This window comes from Triticum dicoccoides, unplaced genomic scaffold (genome assembly GCF_002162155.2).
Source record: "Triticum dicoccoides isolate Atlit2015 ecotype Zavitan unplaced genomic scaffold, WEW_v2.0 scaffold78665, whole genome shotgun sequence".
Lineage (NCBI taxonomy): Eukaryota > Viridiplantae > Streptophyta > Magnoliopsida > Poales > Poaceae > Triticum > Triticum dicoccoides.
The window spans coordinates 9,198-16,441 of NW_021299870.1; the positions used below are offsets into that span (position 1 = coordinate 9,198).

General features: G+C 46.5%; 1 pseudogene; it reads right to left on the reverse strand.

The window, feature by feature from the left end:
* Nucleotides 1-385: 385 nt before the first annotated feature.
* Nucleotides 386-2,645, reverse strand: LOC119347880 (annotated as a pseudogene).
* Nucleotides 2,646-7,244: the final 4,599 nt, after the last annotated feature.

Genomic DNA, 7,244 nt, shown 5'->3' on the forward strand with positions numbered 1-7,244 from the left:
TTAACAAGTGGAAATCATACTACATTCTTTTTGGAATAGATAGATAGAAGAAACTCACAGAAGCACAAATCAACCCAGAAACAGGTATGAATCACACGTCCGCCCAACCCAGCGTCAAGTTAAGAGGCAGCAATTGCTCTGACTACGGTTCAAGTCCTCGTCAGACTATATATAATCTGGCAGGAAAACAGAGAGAGGTATTAACAAACACAAGCACTTGTAATTCCTGATGCAACAAACGCTCTACATGGTAAAGGAAGACAAAAAAGGATCTTACCCGCTGGATCAACCAATATATTTCCTGGGGATGTGTTGAATCTTTTGCCAGTTTGGATGTCCGTCTGTTTGACAAGACTTCATAAACCCATCGTTGCACTTCTCGAGTTTAAAATATGATAATCAGATTGCCGCTGAGCCTGTTTAGGTACCTCAACTGCTTTGCCTCCTGGCCTTGTTCACGACTTACTTCGAATGGTGGGAATGTTTGGAGTGAGACAAGCCTACTGATGTTTGAAAATTTCAGTCCGGGACCGCTGCGTACATGCCGCAAGTTGATAAGATCACCACAATAGGTCATTGAAGATTTCCTGACCAACATCTTCAATATCCACCCCTTCATCTGTGCTTCTTATGAACCCTTCTGCCACCCACAGTCTAACTAATTCATCACGGTGCAAGTGATGTCTCCTAGGAAAAATACTGCAGTAAGCAAAGCAACGCCTAGCCTGCTCACCAAGCTGATAGTAGCTCCACCACAGAGGCCCTCCCCATACCTTGAAAAGGTCTTGATCTCTGACTCTTCTCCAATGGTCGACATCTGGTTGTCGACGTAAATTTCCTCCCACTGTTCTAGCTGCTAGAGGTGACCCCTTCAGCTTTTTTGCAATCTCAACCCCAATTTTATGGAACATGCTTTGATCTTGGCCATCTTCGAGGGCATAGTGCTTGAATAATTCAAAGAAGGCGGTGTCATCAAACTCAGGTACTGGTATGGCAGTATACCTCACACCAGGACATAGATCTGGTAATGCATATTTACTTCGAGTCGTCACTAGGATCTTGCTTCCTCTCTTTCCAACCTTAAGTGGAGAAAGTAACTCTGGTAGATTTTGATCACTGACATCATTATTGCACCATACATCATCTAGTATCAGAAGGAATCGCTTTCCATTTAGTTTTCTCTCCAATTCTTTTACCAAAGCAGTCGGGTTATGGAATTGAGGGCTCTGAAGCTGCCTCATACAACTCCTTGAGGATGTCGAGCAACCTAAAACTCTGAGAGACATGGACCCACATAACAAGGTCGAAGTAACCTTCCTTGTTGTCTTTCTTGTCTTTTTCCTCATGGGCATAAACTAATTGTGCAAGGGTAGATTTCCCTGACCCACCAACTCCATGTATGCCAATTACAGAAAAGCATAGACCGTTGCTGGTGCTCGGGTGAAGATCATTGTTCTTTTCATGAAGCATTGCTATGATCTTGTCACAATCATTATCTCGACCAAATACTTTATGTGGAGAAACTGCAGTGGTTGGATTATTAACAACCATTGTCTGCCTTCTATTGCCATTACTTATGCTTGACAAGCTAAGCTTATCCAAAATTTGATGTGCTTCACTTATTATGTCTTCTATCTTCCTTAGGCTCTCTATCAACCTTTTCTTTGACATGCCACTATCCTGCGACACCAAATAACAAGAGAGAACTCTTTTAAAAATAAATTGTACGTGACCACTATAGGTGGAGGATTTTGTTTCTTTCTTTACCACAAACAATCCCCACAGTAAATAAAGAAAGAAGAATAATGTAAAATATAGGGAAATCGTCTACTGTCGAATATACTTTTTAAAAAATACACAGAGGGATCTAGACTGACTTGACAAAAGCCTAGTTCTGCAGAGAACGCCAAGGTAGTCACACAGTAGTCACACAGAAATCACACACACATGCGCATGAATGTCTGTACGCACATCCTCCATGCATCGTCCTGATGCTGAGGTCGGGGGTTATCCTCCCTTTCAAGTAAAACATCCTCCATGCATTATATGTACATACTCATGATCTAGAATTTTGGTAATTTTGAAGAAAGAAGTAATTTGCTTCACAGAGGGAAGCCTAAGAGCAACTCCAACGGGCCGACGCAAAAGGTTTTGTCCATTTCGGTCGGCCAAAGGGGCGGCGTCCATGCACGTCTTTGCGTCTGCGGTGCGCCCAATCTGCCGACCCATTTGGTCCGGCCTGCCGGCCGGCGGCCCAATGTGCACAAGCTTGCATGCATATATTTAAAAAAGCAACAATGTACATATTTTAGTTACAACCAAATAAATAACATAGTACCACAATAATAAATAGTTTATCACCAAATAAAAATTTCATAGTTTACAAACCAAATGAAATTTAAATGGTTACAAACGCATGCAAAGAAAAAGAACCGATATGTCTATTGGTTGCCTAAATGAGTCCACATATGCTCAACCAAATCATTCTGGAGTTAAATATGAGTTGCCCAATCACACATTTCATGATGAAATTGGTTGAACTACTGTGCAAACGTTGCCGGTCCATACTCACTCACAACATTTTCACCCTGAAATTGAAAAACTTGGTCGAAGATTTGATCCTCATGCTCATCCTTTACAACCATGTCGTGCATGATCACACAAGTAGTCACCACCTCACATAACTTCTTGGTGCTTCCAGTTCTAGCAGGATACCGAAGGATCACCCATCAAGGTTGAAGTACACAAAAAACACGCTCCACATCCTTCCTAGCACTCTCTTGTGCTTTGGCAAACCTAGCCCTCTTCTCTCCAATAGATTGGAGATTGTCTTCACAAGAGTTGACCCCTAAGGGTAGATACCATCAGCTAGGTAGTATCCCTTGTTGAAGTGGTGGTCATTGATCTTATAGTTGACCTATAGGTAGTTTGTTCTGCCAGCCTTCCGAACAATGAAGAGCGCTGAAGCACGTTGATGTCATTGTGAGAACTAGCCATGACAAAAAAGAGTGCTAAATTCAGAGATCTTGTGAAGCCACAACTTCAAGCATGATAGTTCAACCTTTGGCCCCTTATATTGCCTTTGCCAAGCAAATCTTCCACTTCCCGTGCATACAATCTATGTTATCAAGCATTCCCGGGAAACTCCTATCTACATTGATCGCCCACAACCGGGCTATATCCACAACATTTGACACTCTCAAGTACTACGGGTCAAAGACTGCTACCACAGCCTTGAATAACTTGTACAATGATGCAAGACATGTGGACTCACTCATGCGGATATACTCATCAACAAGATCACCGAAAATTCCATATGCAACTACCTGAATAGTTGTAGTGCATTTCTGTTAAGAGGAGAAGCCAACGAAATAATCATATGAAATAATCATCATATGTCATCACTCCCTGCAGAATACGGTTGAACACATGTCTAGCCAACCGGAAGCGGCATCGGAAAAGCCTCGGATTAAAGAGTGCAGACATGCACTGAAAGTAACCGGCGAAGAGTAGAAAATGTTTGGTCTCCCCACTGCGATTCGACGCCCGAGCATGGCCTGTGAACGATTGCCTAAACCTTAGTTGATGCCTGGCAATGTGGTCACTGACGACTATAGTCGCAACAACAAAATCATCATCGTACGACGATGAATCGTCCGATGAACACATGAAGTTAATTAGAAAGAACTCATCCTCACTATAATGGTACCTTGCGGGTGAAACATCGAACACCTTGAGGGCGTGGCGAAGAAATCTTCCGGTGAAGAGGCCTGCTCCTCTGCCCCTACAGGAAGCAGACCTGTCAAAGTGGAGGCAGCCGTCGAGCGAGGATGGTGGGCTTGGAGCTAGGCAGGCGGCGGAGGAGGTGAGCGGGTGGCTAGGCCATGGAGGTGCTATGACGGCAGCGAAAAGAGGCCACCAACACCGGCAAGAGCAGGCATCAGATGCGGCACGGCGGTGGGGGAAGTGTGCGGATGTGGGTGGCAGCTTGGGCAACATTCAAGCAACCGGAAGTAGGAGGCGGCGGCGATGGCGGCATGTCCGAAAGTGTCGGCTATGGAGGGGCAGGAGAGAATGGATGTTGTGCCACAGACGTCGTGCTAATGCAAATCCCGACACAAATTTGGACCGGAAATAGGTCATGGACAGACGGAAAACAGACGAATGTCCATTTGCTTTGGCGTGTTGGGCTGTGATTTCTGTCTGTTTTGACCCAAATGGACGCACACGGACAAAACACGTTGGCGCGTTGGAGTTGTCCTAAGAGAATACTCATGGGCCAGAATCATGGTGTACAAGATATAACATTGGATACAAGAGGAATTTGAAGGAAATATGCCCTAGAGGCAATGATAAAGTTGTTATTTATATTTCCTTATATCATGATAAATGTTTATTATTCATGCTAGAATTGTATTAACCGGAAACTTAGTACATGTGTGAATACATAGACAAAACAAAGTGTCCCTAGTATGCCTCTACTTGATTATCTCATTAATCAAAGATGGTTATGTTTCCTGATCATAAACATGTGTTGTCATTTGATGAACGGGATCACATCATTAGAGAATGATGTGATGGACAAGATCCATATGTTAGCTTACCATAATGATTGATAAGTTTTATTGCTACTGGTTTCTTCATGACTTATACATGTTCCTCTGACTATGAGATTATGCAACTCCCGAATACTAGAGGAACATCTTGTGTGCTATCAAACGTCACAACATTTGGGTGATTATAAAGATGCTCTACATGTGTCTTCGAAGGTGTTTGTTGGGTTGGCATAAATCGAGATTAGGATTTGTCACTCCATGTATCGGAGAGATATCTCTGTGCCCTCTCGGTAATGCTCATCATTATAAGCCTTGCAAGCAATGTGACTAATGAGTTAGTTGCGCGATGAAGCATTACAGAACGAGTAAAGAGACTTGCCGGTAATGAGATTGAACTAGGTATGATGATACCGACGATCGAATCTTGGGCAAGTAACATACCGATGACAAAGGGAACAACATATGTTGTTATGCGGTTTGACTGATAAAGATCTTTGTAGAATATGTAGGAGCCAATAATATGAGCATCCAGGTTCTGCTATTGGTTATTGATCAGTGTTGGGAAAACCGATCACCTATGGGGTCACAAGGATCGTTTCTACGTTCAGCGGGGGGTGAGTTGCACGAAGAGCGGGTCGAGCCGTTAGCACACAGGTTTTTTTTATCTAGGTTCGGTCGCAAATATGCGTAATACCCTAGTCCTGCTTGTCTGGTTATATGTGTGCGTTCTTGAGCTTTTGAACTAGCTACGGTGCATGCTTTGTCCAAAAGTCTGAATCCTCTCTCTGTATGCCTTGGGCCTCCTTTTATATGCAAAGGGGGTCGCCAAAGTGGCACACAGGAGGTGCCAAGCTACAGTTGTACGAGCTTATCGCTCGATCAATGTAGGACAAGCGCATTTAATGCGTTGCCTACGTGTCCTCTCGCTTTATTGGGGACAGCAACAGAGGCCATCTCATCCTTCGCCGCTCCTCCTCGCCTTAACGCGCGTCCAGGTTGACAAGGCATGCAGTGCCACGCTGGCTAACTAGCTGCTGCGTTGGCGCAATGGTAAGCCTCCACAAAGATTTGCATGCCGCCACGTAGGCGCCTGCTTAGTTGGCACGCCTATCGTCGCACTGGAGTGGTGGTGAGGTGGCAAAACCTTGCCGAGCGCGGGTCCGGCTGCGGCCCAATGGCTGTCCCCGACAAGGCTTGCCGGGGGGCTTGGAGTCATCCCCGGCAAGGGTCTTGCCGGGGGTCTTCGTCTTCTAGTCCCACGTGGATCCGTGGGTCGTCAATCTTTATGAGGATTTGCATGCTATCGAGCATGCGCTTTCCAGGTCTTGGTCTCGACATTGTCGACGGTGTCAGAGCTCTCAGCCCCAAGGGTGATGGACTTGCTGGTGTTTGTGCAGGTTGCCTCGGAAGGCCCTTGCCAGGGGCGGTCCAGCTTGCCCCTTGCCCCTCGTGCTTCGAGCATCTGTCTTGGTGGCTGTGACTGCCCGTGCACTAGTAAGGGTACAAAAGTACCTATACTTTTGTACACCGATAGGAGCCCCGGGGCGTGGGTCACACATAAGCGCAAGGCGTAGTTGGGCCAGGCCCAAGGCAGTGTGCGGGCGAGCGTGGCAGAGATCGATTGCCACGATCTTTCTGTTAGTTGCGCTTCCCACAACCCACGTCGAGCGCATGACGTGGGGTTCGTGCACGGGATGGATGTGGCAAGAGCTGGCCCGCGCCTTCCCCATAAAAAGGGGAAAACCGCAGGGGCACTACTCATTTACCTTCTCTGCTTCTCCCAATCTTGGAACCGCAATTCCCCTCTTCTTCCCCAAACCCGAACCAGAGCTCTACGCCCCCGCTTGCCACCGCCACGCCTCCATTGCCTCTCGATCCACTGCTCCTCCTAAGCCGCCATGGCGCCCAAAGCTAGCAAGGGCAAGGGAGCAGCCAAAGCTGCCACGTGGAAGGAGGTGCCGAAGAGTGAGCTGGTGAAGCTGCGGAAGAAGCGTGCCCTTTTTCCTCCGGCAATCGACGTGCTCACGCTCTGGGACCAGTTCCTGTGCTTGTGGGGTAGGGAGACGACGAGGCATCCCGCCACGAAGGTCATCCCCGCTCCCTTCACCAAGCCTGGCCTGAATATTTATCCTTTCTTTGTCAATTACTTCTCCTGCGGGCTCTACACCCCCTTTCTCAGATTTCTTCAACGACATCATGCACACCTACGACTTCCATCTCCCGGACTTCACGCCGAATGCGGTGGCATGCACGACCCTTTTCGCCCACCTCTGCAAGGGCTTCGCCGGATTCCACCCTAGCATTAGGCCTGATGGTACTATTGAAAAGTACAAGGCTCGGCTCGTGGCAAAGGGTTATACCCAAAAGAAGGTGAAGACTTCTTTGATACTTACTCACCTGTGGCTCGACTGACCACTATTCGAGTTCTACTTTCACTAGTTGTCTCACATGGTCTTCTCGTTCATCAAATGGATGTTAAGACTGCTTTCCTAAATGGAGAGTTGGATGAGGAAATTTATATGGAACAACCAGATGGGTTTGTAATAGATGGTCAGGAAGGGAAAGTGTGCAAGTTGCTGAAGTCTTTGTATGGACTCAAGCAAGCACCCAAACAGTGGCATGAGAAATTCGAAAGAACTTTAACAGCTGCAGGCTTTGTTGTGAACGAAGCTGACAAATGTGTGTACT